Raw genomic sequence first — 13,406 nt, forward strand, 5'->3', positions numbered from 1 at the left:
TCAGTACAGTGTGCAGAGGATGTGTGGACTCAGCCTCATTAAATATTGACTGCCCTTTCCTGGCCAACCTATTCGCTCCACACCACACATACACACACACACAGAGGCCATGGCTGAAATCCTCATCTCACACATCTTTAAAATGGAGCCAGAATCCAATCCTTGCACCAAAAGGATGGGAGAGCACCCAAAGAACTGTGGGTCTACCATTGCCCCTTAGGCAGCATGTCTACATGAGAATGTCCCATCTTCTTCCGAGAAGATGATTTTCCAGTTTCCCTCTCTCTGCCAATAGATGCCACATTTGCTTCATCATCCAGACCCAAAGTTGCAGTCTTTTCAATTCCCATCCCAATTCTCCAATCCAGTCTCCAGTTACCAGGACTCATGGACACTTCCTCCACAGGAATATCTTTCCATCCATTCCAATCTCATCAGTAGCCTCTCACTGGGCACACATCACTTCATGCCTAGACAATTGCAGTAGTTTCTTAACTTGCCTCCCTGCCTCGAGAACTTCCACTTCCCATGCAACCTGCACAGGGATACCAGATGAATCAGGGCCAAGCCCCCTTTACAGCCACTCAGGGTCCTGCTCTGAGACATCCAAATGCCTTTAGGATGGTGGCTCACTTCACACCAGCATTCAACTAATTTAGCCAACACTTATGGTATACTCACTCTGAACCAAGTACTCTATTCTAAGTGCTTTACAAATATTCACTTATTTAAACTACCTACAAAGAGGTTGGCATCCTGGTATGGCGCTGTGGATTAATGCGCCAGACTGCAAAGCCGTTTGAACTGCAAGGTCGGTGGTTCAAGCTCACCAGTCACTCATCGGAAACCCTATACATGGTCGCTATGGGTCGGAACTAACTCGATGGCACTTAACAACAACAACAATGAGGTTGGTACTGTTATTGTCATTTTACAGATGAGGAAACAGAGGCATAAAGAGGTTATGTAATTTGTCTAAGGTCATATCATTAGTAGGTTGTTGTTGTTATTGTTGTTAGGTGCTATTGAGTTGGTAGTGACTCATAGCGACCTTATGCACAACGGAACGAAACACTGCCCCCAATCCTGGGCCAACCTCACTATTGTTGCCACACTTGAGCCCTTTGATGTTGCCACTTTGCCATTAGTATGTTACAGGACCCAAATTTGAACGCACGTAGTCTAGCTTTAGAGTTCTCATTCCTGCTTTGGGCATTTATGCCTGGAAAGCATTGTACTACTAGCAGCCCAACCACCTCACTGTTCCTCCTCACTTTCACCCGTCTCTTTCACGACTGGTGGCTCAAACCCTTGGGTCTAGTCAAGCAGATTTGAGTATGATTCTTATATCCTCTGTTTCTTCCCCATGAATAACACTCCTCACTCCTCTGCTCTGTGTTCCTAGAATGTCCATCAAATTCTTACTCTGAGCTCTAGCCCACTTCTTGAGGCCACCACCTTCCATCCATCCTTTCTTCCAATGACCAGTGGCCATTCTTACCTCTCAGGCCTCACTAATGCTTTTGTCCATAGTCTGTGTGTGAATCAGCCACATCCTGGGCCCACATAGATTCTGTCTTCCCTGCTCCTCACAGGCAAGGAGCAAGCGCATTGCAGTTCTCACATATCTCCCACACTAGTTCATTGCCCAGAGAGACTGGTAAGACTGGACCAATGAGGCAACCGCAGAAGAAGAGATGGAGTCAACTGGGACTTTCTTGGAGGAGGTGGACATGCAAGGATGGTCCAGCCCTGTGAGATGACAAGGAAAGGGCCTAGGATCTAGCCCCCAGCTGCTTTGCCTACCTCATTGCTTCCCATCGCTTTTCCTCACAAAGTTTCTGGTATCCAGGCCTCATTTCTGTCCTAGGGCATTTAGCTGGGAATGCTCTTTTCCCAAGTGCTACAGGGCTGGATTTTTCTTGTCTTTTATAACAAGATCAAGAGTCACCTCCTATTTTTGGCCTTTCCTGGTCACACCATCCATGCTTCTTCCTTTCTCTCTCGAAGACATTGCTCTGGCTTGTTTTTTCTTTGTAGTACTTTATCACTCTCCAATGGTATTTACTTCTTTCCTCATTTGAGTGTCTCTCCCACCACCTCTTCTAGAATGTAAATTCCATGAGAGCACAGCCAGGTTCATCTCTGAATCCTAGGTCCTCACCCAGACCACCAATAAATATTGATTGAATGAAAGACTGAATGAAGTCAAATGAAGACATCTTGTTTGTGGAGGACCAAGGAAGTCCCATGGGCCTAGGAAAAGACCCTCTTTGCCGCAATGTAAACCTTATCCAAATGAATACCTTGGCAAGTCACTAAAATGGTATTGGCAGATCTAGAGAAGTCAAGATATAGTGGCTCCGGATGAAAGGGCCCTGGTTCCCTGAGGTTCTTGTGAAAATGGGAATGAGCTCAGAAACCCTTTCTTGGTTTCAACCTTGGTGCAAATCTTTAAAATGCGTGAGTTCCTTTTACCATCTTGGTAGGCAAATAAACTTACTTCACCAACTATTTTCTACAGGGCTCCCAAATAAGACTGGTTTTTGTTTTTGTTTTTGTTTTGCAGATTTATACATTTATTTGATCATAAACTATTAGTTTTCATCCACATTGACTGTCTGTAGGTTTTTGAAGGTGGTGACAGGCACATAGGTCACCAGTGTATAGAGTTAGTTTGGTGAATCTTCATCCTCACTACGTTTTCTGGACAACCGCACACGGATACACGGTACTGGACGTTCCTGATTCCTTTGTCCCAGACAACAGCTTTAGTGAGCCTGGTGTCAATGCGCACGTCTGGTGGTCCCATCTCCTTCATGGCAAATTTCCGAATCTCCTTGAGTGCTCGAGGAGCACGCTTCTTGAAGCCTACTCCATGGATGCGCTTGTGAATGTTGATGGTGTACTCTCTGGTCACCACTTCGTTGATAGCAGAACGACCCTTCTTCTCGCCACCCTTCTTTGCGGGCGCTATAGCGGTAGACTCTGGTTGGAAAGGAAGAGCGCAAAGGATTGTGGGAAAAGGAAAGCCACGGCCGCACGTACAACTTCCAGGTCGCCCCAAATAAGACTGTTTTGATGGAAGATAAAGTTCAGGTTCAAAGATATTGTTGTTGTTAAGTGTTGTCGAGTCGGTTCCGACCCACAGCGACTCTGTATAGGGTTTCTGAGGAGTGGTTAGTAAGCTTGAACAGCTGGCCTTACAGCTCAAACCAACTTTGCAGTCCAGTGCATTAACCTACAGCACCACACTGTACTAACTCTAAGTGCTTGTCCTAAACCAGAGCACACTACAAAATGTTTGTCCTCCTCATTCTTATTGCAGGGTGATCATTTATACAGAAAAGCCCCTAAGGAAAGAAGTGTCAATCATATTCAACTATTAGTTAGCTATGTCTATGTGTTAGAAACACTTCTGAGACACTGGTATGTAGAAACTGATTTAGTCCTGGCAATGGCCCTATGAAAAAGGAACAGTTGTTATTCTCAAATAACAGAGAATCTGAGACACAGAGAGGTTAAATAATTTCCCTATACACATACAGCTAGGAGCAGGAGTGGCAACATTGGTAATTTTTTTCCAAATATCCCATTTGCTCCCCTTTACTGTACAGGGTCGCTATGGGTCGGAACCGACTCGATGGCACTTAACAACAACAACAACCTCCCACCCTCTTCCTGTTAGGCTGGATCACGTGACTAGATCTAGCCAAGGAACTAATAGAAGTGATGTGTGTTATTCCCAGACTAAGGCCATGGAAACCCAGGCCCAACCATGGAAAGTCCAAGTTGTCATCTACAAGACGATGGCATCTCCAACCACCTGCATCCCTGTGTGACTGTGTGGAGCAGCGTCCCCCATGTCCTGTAAGAGACATGTCACATGGGGAAGAAGAAATAAACTCTTCCTGTGTTATGTTACAGATATGTTCAGGGTTGTCTATCACCATGATGTCACTAACACAGTAATGAAGCCAAGGCTCAAACCTAGCTTATCTTAACCATAAATGCCAAGGTTCAACCTTTCAAGTATCCTAGTGTGTGCATAGTAGGTTATGCATTGGGCTGCTAACCACAAGGTCAACAGTTCAAATCCACCAGTTGTTCTGTGGGATAAAGAAGAGAATGTCTGCTCCCTTAAAGCTTTACAGGCTCGGAAACTCTACACAGGGTCACTGTGAGTCGGAATCAGTGTGATGACAGTGGACCAGTACTGCATCAGGAAGACCCAGCGGAAAGCCCTGTCCCAAACCCTGATCTTACACAATTTTACTTGCTCTGGGGCCTGACATTCTTGGGATTCAATTCACATGCACTGGGAGTCTTCAGTTAAAATGAAAATGCCCCCAGAGTAGGCTATCGCCATTATAAGGAAAAGCAATAAGTCCCTCAGCTGTGTCCCTTTGAAGTTAACCAGGACTGGGATTTGCAAACCCAGCTGTAGAAAGAAAAGGGGTGGGAAAGTACTGCAGAAAACCCTTCCCTCCTCCTCCATTTCCTGTCCAGTGGAGCAGAGAGTTTGGCTTCTACCTTCTTTTCTTTCAGTAAAATATTGACTTCATGCAGGTTGCTGGGCCAGTGCCAAGAACACCAAGTTTATTCAATCAAATCCCCTGAGGCGAGAGAAAGGTAAGCCACCTTCTTTCTCAATGCCTGAGAACCACAGGGCCTGGAAGGGTGTAATGGGGATGTGGAGGGTCTAGGGAATCCTTCTCCCACCTTCCTACACCTCCAGCTAGCCCAAGGGTGGGCAAGCAGCACAGATTGAGCCTGTAACCCCTGATGGATGGGGACGTGAAGGAGCTCAGAGTGCCAGCCTGGCCAACTCCCCTGGATCTTCAATCCCTGATGATTCTGTGATGTTCCTCTTTTTGCCACCCCACAAATGAATCCCAGGGAGGTTCATCCTACCTCCTTACCTTCACACAGGCCAAGGGACAGCTGGCTCCTCTATGGGTTCCAGGCATACCCTGGAAGGTACCATGAATGCGGTGGCTCTCAAAGTGTAGCAGGAAGATCCATGGCATCAGATCATCTGGAAACCTGTTAGAAAAGTACAGTTGCTAACTGAAAGGTGGGCAGTTCAAACCCCCTGGCCTCTCCTTGGGAGAAAGACAAGGCTGTCTGCTTCCATATAGACTTAAAGTCGACAGCAGTGAGTTTGGTTTGAGTATGGATTGAGCAGAGGGACAGAGGGACATGACATGACAGTGGTCTAGTCGGCAGCAGGTGAGCTAACTTCTCTAGAGAGAACTGGGTCAGCTTCAGGGTAGGGGTCTGTCCCTCCCTTCAGCTGGGGATTTATATTATGGGTTGTACACTGGAAGAGAAGATTCATGGTTCTCATAACTTTTTCAAAAAGGCCTGAATCCCCCAGAACATGAAGAGCCTTTTCTTTGAAATGCTTTAAAAAAATTGTTTTAATGATACAATTAGCATTTGAATCCATTCTCATTGTAAAAATTCTAAATGGAACAACAAGGAAAAGTTGTGCCTCATGCCCCAGCTCTAGAATCTCCCTAAAAGCCGCCACTGAAATCTGTTTGGGGTTTAGGCATCCCATCCTTTAGGTACATTTATGTGTCTATTCAGAAGCACAGAGGTCTGGGTATTGTTACATAAATGGGTATCAGTGATTGTGTTAGGCTGTAACCTTTCCCCACCCCTCCATTTAGGTCCGAGAACCTCTGTTTTACATCTTGGATCCAGTAGCAGGCCCTAGGCCACTTCTCTCTGGCAGTCCACTTCCCAAATCAGTCAATGAAAACTAGGACTCCAAGCCAGTTCATTCGGGTCCACTCCCCTTGCTGAATTTTAACTATTGAATCAGAATCTACATTTTAACATGGTCTCCAGTTGAGTCATATGTGTACAGAGGACTCACCTGGGGCTCTCATTAAACTGTAGATTCTGGTTCAGTCTGTCTGGGGTGGAAATGCAAATTCTCAGCATAGGTTGGAACTGGAACGAACCGGTTCAACACCTTGATGAAAACCCTTTGGATCAAAATGGTCAGATCTCAAACCCATCATGGAGATGGTGCAGAATCAGGTGGCATTTTGTTCCGTTGTGTATGGGGTTGCCAGGTGTCATTGTGCAGGGCCCAACTCAAAGGTAGCTAATACCCAGCTTCTTATCATTGTCTGCAGAGTGACAGCTACTAGCACAAGAGAAAAAAAAATATTCATGCCCCATCAGATAACACCCCCCCATACACACACTCCTATTTTCTTGGTCATTTCCACATCTTCCTTAGTCATGCCTACTCTACCCTCACAACATACACACCTGGATGCTCATCTGATTCCAGGAACCCGTCCCTTGTCCTGCCCAGAGGTCACCCACCCCTCAACACAACACTGAGGAGCCAGGACCTGTGCTCTCTTCACATTGGACATTTCTCAGCTCTGAGAAAGCCCTCCCTGGACTCCAAAGATGGAGGGGCATTGGAATAGCCATTTCATCACTAAAGAAATTTGTGTGTGTGTGTGTGTGTGTGTGTGTGTGTGTGTGTGTGTGAGCATGTTGATCCTGAGTGGGAGTCCAAAGCATTCCCTCAGATCCCAAAAGGCCTCCAAAGTCCCTAAATGGATTAAAACCTCAATTGTAAGCTGACAGCCTCTAATGGGGAAGAATATATTAGTAAAAATGGCCCCTACCTTTCTGGAGCACTTTCCATTTTATGGTCCCAAGCTCAGATGGGTTTAACCTGGGAGAATGACTCCTCGCCCATGCCAAAAGCTTGAGCCTGGGCACAAGGTACAGATGGAGAGGGTGGCAATGTCAAATATGTGAGGAAGACTGAGGCACCAGAGCAACCCACAGTGGGGGTGAGAGACCAGACCCCAGTAGTGGCTTCTGGGGACCCCCTGCATCCCCTACACAACTCCAACCCATGCACACGGCTTCCCACACAACCAGGGACTCTGAGCCCTCAGTGTGTAGGCAGCAATCAGAGGGAGAGTTCTCCTCTTAGTAAACAGCCAAACCAAATATAAGTTCCCCCACAGGTCCCAAGTCACCTGTCACTTGGCACTGAGAGGACGTCAGCCCAGCTCCTGGCCAGCAACACTGACAGGTGGCCATCTGCTCCGGAAGTACCTGGCCTGGGTAAACAGAGCCAGGCTCTACCTCCCACAGTCAGACTAGCCAGGCCAGGCAGAGGCCTGGGTCTCAGGCCTCCGGCCTCCAAGGGTCCATTTCTATCCCAGCCTAGCATAGCTGGCTACCCCAACAGGATCAGGTGTGCCTGGAAAATCGAGGGGTGGGGGGTAGATTTAGAAAGGAAATCACTTGGCCACCTCCCAGGCCACCTTCTTGAGTCCCTGCTGAGCCCAGGGTTCTGCCCCCTCCCACCTGCCCCTTCCTCACTCACACCCACGTAAAGCCATCTGCCATCCTTGCCCCCTGGCAGGCACCACAGCCTATGACTCAGCGCCCAGAGACTGCTCTGTGGGTGGTGGTTCTGGAACCTTGGTAGGGAGGGAGGTGCTGGGAGGGGGGAGGAGGGAGAAGAACCCACAGACCACCAGATGGCTCTTCTCAGAACAGCAAATTTAGACAGCACTGCTTTCATCTAAAGCAGAGGTGGCATTGCATAAAGTGTGGGGGTCTAATTAATAGGCACCTGATCCAGTCCCTCTTTGTCCTCCAGGTTCTACCACCTGTGCTCCAAACCCTGAGCTCTCACTGGATCAGGACCAGTTTCTGCAGTGTATTCCATCCTATGTCCTCCTGAGCCATCCCCTACTTTCACCACCTGGTAGCCCCCAGGAACAGCATATTCCCCACCCACCCACTCAGCACTTTGAGTGGACAACTTCCCACAAAGATCTTGGGAATTTCATGCCATCTCCCTGCAGACTTTTCGGGGGAATGACTTGACCTAAAGTGTATGCCCCAGGACTAATGGTAATGGTAGGACTGTGGGCACCTCTCTGGGGAAGGGTGTGAGAGAGAGTGGAGGCTGTCACCTATACCCCTCCCCCACCCGGCCTGGCTCTCACTAGCACATCTTAGGAAGCTGGCTCCTGGTCTGGTTCTGAGTCAGGCCTGTTGCTTCCGCTCAAGGTGACATGGCCCTCAGAAGTCTCCCTGGAACTTGGTTTTCAAGAAAACCTAGACTTGGCCTGTCCCACAGCTAGAAGACTGGGATTTGAGGTCAGGGCCCAGCCCAGGGACAAAGGGTAGGCCTGGTGGGGAAGGTCCCAGCCTCTGGACAGTTGAGTTTCCAGGCATTTGAAACCTCCTTTGGGAAACTGTTTCCATTCCCCCGCTGCTGAGCCCCACCCCAGACCTTGTCACCTCCAAGGCCTGCCTCAAGCTGGAAGGAGATTGAACCACCCTGCCTCAAAGCAGAAAGGATGCCAGTCTTGCTTTAGAGTTTGAAATCTGAAGGTTTTTTGCCTGTGAATGACTCCAGTCAGGCAGAGCTTAATTCTATCTTGTACCTTGATATAAGTATTCAGATGTTAATTTTTCTTGAGTATTTCATGTACCTCTGACAGCGAAACTGTCAGAGTATATTTGAAAGTGGGTTTGGGGCTACTTCCTCCAACCTACCTTCATAAGAACTTTCCTGAGCACATCCTTAATGGTTGCCTGGTTATAATGTTATAGCCTGAGAGCCTCAGAAACCATCTTTAAACTTTCCTACCTGTACTTGCCCTCTCCCTATTTCAATAGGCCTGATGTGTAGGTGACATCAGTCACAGTTGTGGGAGGAGATGCCTTTATTCTGTGCCCCATAAAAGGTCACCTCATAGAGGTTTGTTGTTGTTAAATGCCATCGAGTCAATTCCAACCCATAGCAACCCTGTATAGGGTTTCCAAGGAGCAGCTGGTGAGCCTGAACCATCGACCTTGCAGTTCAAACGGCTTTGCAATCTGACGCATTGAGGTAGAACTTTGGAAATTCATCATGACATCTATGATTTCCCTTACCCAGGTGATCTATGTTTGTCTTTGTCTTGTTTGTGTTCCTGTTTAACACTGAATACAGACTATCTATAATGTTAACATAGGGTTACGAATCGGGCTGTGAACCGCAAGGTCAGCAGTTCGAAACTACCAGCTACTCTGCGGGAGAAAGATGAGGCTTTCTGCTCCCGTAAAGATTTACAGCCTCAGAAACCCTGTTCAGGGTCAGAACCGACTCGACGGCACTTTACAACAACAACAACAAATAATATTTATAGTCCTGCGAGGCACTGTGGAATAACGTACTGGACTGCAAGATTGGCAGTTCAAATTCACCAGCCACTCGGAAACCCTGTACAGGGTCACTGTGAGTCGGAACCGACCTGAAGGTACTTGACAGCAACAACGTGGTATTGACCTATGTGAAGATGGGATCTCTTCCCCCTCCCTACAGCACTTTTCAGGATTTGGGCCCAGTCTCTCCTTTCCGCAGTGGCTACTCTGGGCTCCTGCTCAGGCTTCTTCTGTAGTGTTGTAGCGGTGTTGCCATTCTTTCCAGCCCTGCTGCCTCCAAGATAATCCTTCAACCTCTTTCTGGTTCTTAGTGGTTGCATTACTGCAGATAAGTCGTGGGAACAGAGTGGGCCTAACAAAATTAAAGTAGCCTGGAACGCTCCAAAACTCCTCAAAACTGTGGCAGGAAAAACCTGCCGCGTTCTTATCCCAGTGCTACAGTACAGGGAGACTTCCAAAAAATTCTTGGAAAAATGGGATTGAAAGATAAAGGAATTTTTTCCATTAACTTTTTTGCTATGTTTTTGACAAAAGGGTTTGTTTGTTGTCTAGGTTACATGAGGCAGGGAGTTGTGACAATGTACAATTAGAGGCGGTTGTTCTGGCTCCTTCCATTGTGGAAACATATGCAGTCTAGGAATAGTAATAATAATAGAGTGACCGTCATGTATCCCTTACTGTGTCTACAGAGTGTCAGGTGTGGTGTGGAGGACTTCATCTGTACTTTCAATTGTCACAGTATCAGTTCCAAATCCTGGCAGTCCCATGTGTCTCAAAGAACTGTGCTCCTTGGGGTTGTTTTGGCTTGTTTTTTCAGAATTAGATCACCAGGTCTTTCTTCTTCGGAGGTAATGCTTAAAAAGGGATCCTCTTTTGCCTACACTAGCTTCCTCAACTCTTCTTCCCACACCCTTTTCCAAAAGACACGTTAAATCCCCCAGAGGCACCCTCCCCCACTTCTCTGCCTTTCCCCAGTCTCCTGAGCTTTAGGATATTTTCCAGGTCAACCCTCTCTCTAGGGAGTATTTCCCAGGCCGGGGGCTGCTTCCTGAAGCAGGAAGGTGGGCAGAAAACAGCCCCAGCTGGAAAATCAGACTATGAGTGTCTGCACAACTTCTTTAGAATAACAGGCTTCTAGAAATAAAAGCCACGCTTGTAAAGCAGCTCTCTGGTTGGCCGGAGTTCTCTCAGCCTGTCCCATTACACAGTTGCAGAAAATGTGATTTTCCCTAGGCCTCAGAGCCAGCCATACCATACCTCCTGCAGGCATTCACAGAAACACCCCTGGAGCCCCCACCATGCTCCATTGCTGCTGTTGGTAAGTGCCATCCATTTGGTTCTGACTCTAGTAACCCTGTATAGGGTTTCTGAAGAGGAATTGGTGGGCTTGGACCACTGACCTAGAGTCCAGCACTTACCCTACAGCGCCACACCAGGACCATGCTCTATGCAATGGCATTCCATGGAGAGAAATCCGACCACAAACAAGTCAACAAGATAACTTCCTGACACTGATCAGTGAGTCCAGTGATGGGGGCAGAGTGATGGGGTGGGGGTGGGGGAGGGGTGGCTATTTACCTAGAGCAGTCAAGGAATTGCATGAGACACAGCTGTGTGACAAGTCAGGGGACAAGGTGTCCTGGCCAAGGGAACTGCAAATGCTAAGGCCCTGGAACAGAAAAATGCTTGGACTGCTCAGGGAACAGGAAGAAGGCTGGCCTGGTTGGAGGGGAGGCAGTGAGGGATGGTGGGAGGAGGCTAGGGGGAGAGGGAGGCAAGGGGAGAGCATGCAGGCCTCTTGGCGATGGGAAGGAGTTGGGATTTTATTGCTACGGGAAGTCATTGCGTGGTTTAAACAGGATTGTGACTGCTAAAATGCTATGATTTAGCATTTGGGAAGATCCTTTTGCAGGCAAATGCACTGAGACAAAGTAGATTCCTGCTGACCAGGGACTTGGGTAGGGAAGAGTGGGAATGAAAATGACAGAAAAAAAAGCAATAACTTCTATAATGTCCATTAAAAAGAATACAGAATTGTGGACCTTATCTAGATTTATAACAACCAACAAGGATCCCTGGTAGCATAGTGTAAGTGCTCGGCTGTTAGCTGAAAGGTTAGTGGTTCAAGTCCACCAGTCAGTGTGCAGGAGAGAGATGTGGCTGACAGCTACCATAAAGACTCACCACCTTGGAACCTGTGTAGGGCAGTTCTACTCTGTCCCATAAAGTTGCTATGAGCCAGAATCCACTGGTGGGTTTGATAGATTTTGGTATAATAAAAAATAATACAAGCAACATAAATGAATAAAAAAGATCATCTGGCTGCAGTGTGAAGAATGGACTAAAGAAGGCATGCAGCTATTGGGAAGCTGGAGTGGTGTGTATTAGCATACCTTGATGCTAATACACACGAGAGGCCTGGGCAGTTCAGCAGTAGAATTCTTACCTTCTATGCAAGAGGGAGGTGGATTCTCGGCCCATTGTCCCCATACATGACCACCACCCTCTGTCAGGGGAGGCTTGTGTGTTGCCATTTTGCTGAACAGGTACCAGCAGAGCTTCCATACTAAGAACAATGAAGAAGAGCCTGGTGTTACACATTGAAAATGCTATGGATCACAATGGTCTGAATGAACCCCAATCAGGTAGTGTTTTCCTTCTGTTGTATATGAGGTCACCATGGGCTGATTCCCGGGCATCTAGCAACATGCTCAGGAAGTACTTAGCACTGGGCTCAAGAAGGGTGAGCTGGTGGCTCTGCTATGGCCAGGGTTAAGAGACTGGGTGACCATGTGAGAGGTTGAGGAAGGTGTCTGCTGTGGGTTTAGGGCTACAGAAGGCCAGCAGCTTGGGGTGGGAGCACACAGGGGCAGCCTCTACGGAGCCCACATCCTCCTTTCAGTTCTCTGAAGTATAATGACGTCTTTTCATTCTTAAAAGGTCATTGTCAGAGCCACTATCTGTGACATAGAAGTGTTTCAGAAATCAAAACCTGAGAGGAATTAGAATAAAAACAGCTTAGACTTGTTTTGTTTTTAAATTTAATTTCATTTTTGTTGTCGTTGTTGAGAATCTGCACAGCAGATTCACTAAATCACTAAATCAACAATTCCTACATGTACAATACAGTGACATTGATTCTATCCTTCTGAGCTCTTCCTCCTCCATTACCATAAACTCACTGTCTCCTAAGTTTCCTACCTCATCTTTGGAGTTTCTGTTGTCAATCTGATCCCTCATTGATAGTTCTTAGAAGAGCACAATGCTCAAGGCAGACTCTTTACTAGCTATCTCGGTAACAACCTATTAGTTATCTAGTGCTGCTGTAACAGAAACAACACGAGTGAAAAACTTCAACAAGTAGAAATATATTGTCTCCCAGTTCAGGAGGCTAGCGGTCTGAATTCTGGGTGCCAGCTCCAGGACGAGGCTTTCTCTGTCAGCTCTTGGGGGAGGTCCTTAATCTAGTCTGAGAGTCTGTTCCTGCTCAGTCATCTCTGTCCCCATTTCTGCTTCTCTTGCTTGCTGTTCAATCTTTCAGATCTCAAATGAGGTCAATTTAAAACACCCCCTAGACTAATCCTGTTGCACTAACATAAATAACCAAGACAACCCATTCCCAAGTGAGATTATGGTCACTGGTATACAGTTAGGATTTATAACACACCTTCTTCTTGTTGTTGTTAAAGTGCAATGGAGTCAGTCAGTCCCAACTCATAGTGACCCTGTTTCAGAAGAGCGGCTGGTAAGCTAGAACTACCGACCTTGTGGTTCAAACCGACCTTGCCGTCCAGTGCATTAATCCACAGTGCCACACCAGGACGCCAACACATCTTTTAGGAGGATACAATTCAATCCATAACCAAAGACTTCAGGGCCTGTATTGATTTAAGGCATAAATATTATTTTAGGACAATAAGCTCAGGGGTTCATCTAGCGTCAGTAGCTCCAGAAAGACTGGAGTCCGTGAGAATTTGAAGTTCTGTTCTGCTTTTTCCTTGCTTACATGTATTTATATATATAATTGGGCAGGATGGGGGTGGATAGGAATGAGGAGTTAGGATGATGGCTAGACCTAGGGCTTCATGTAGTTTTAGGGTTAAGGTTAGGACTAGGGTTAGTGTTACAGTTAGGGGTTGGGCTAGGGCTAGGAGTAGGGCTTGGTCTAGTTTTAGTATTACAGCTAGGTT

At 47.0% G+C, this 13,406-nt stretch overlaps 1 pseudogene; it reads right to left on the reverse strand.

Annotated features, from left to right (window-relative positions):
* Positions 1 to 2,597: 2,597 nt before the first annotated feature.
* On the reverse strand, positions 2,598 to 11,750 carry LOC102839001 (annotated as a pseudogene).
* Positions 11,751 to 13,406: the final 1,656 nt, after the last annotated feature.

The sequence above is a fragment of the Chrysochloris asiatica genome, unplaced genomic scaffold, assembly GCF_000296735.1.
Source record: "Chrysochloris asiatica unplaced genomic scaffold, ChrAsi1.0 scaffold00003, whole genome shotgun sequence".
NCBI classification, from domain to species: Eukaryota; Metazoa; Chordata; class Mammalia; order Afrosoricida; family Chrysochloridae; genus Chrysochloris; species Chrysochloris asiatica.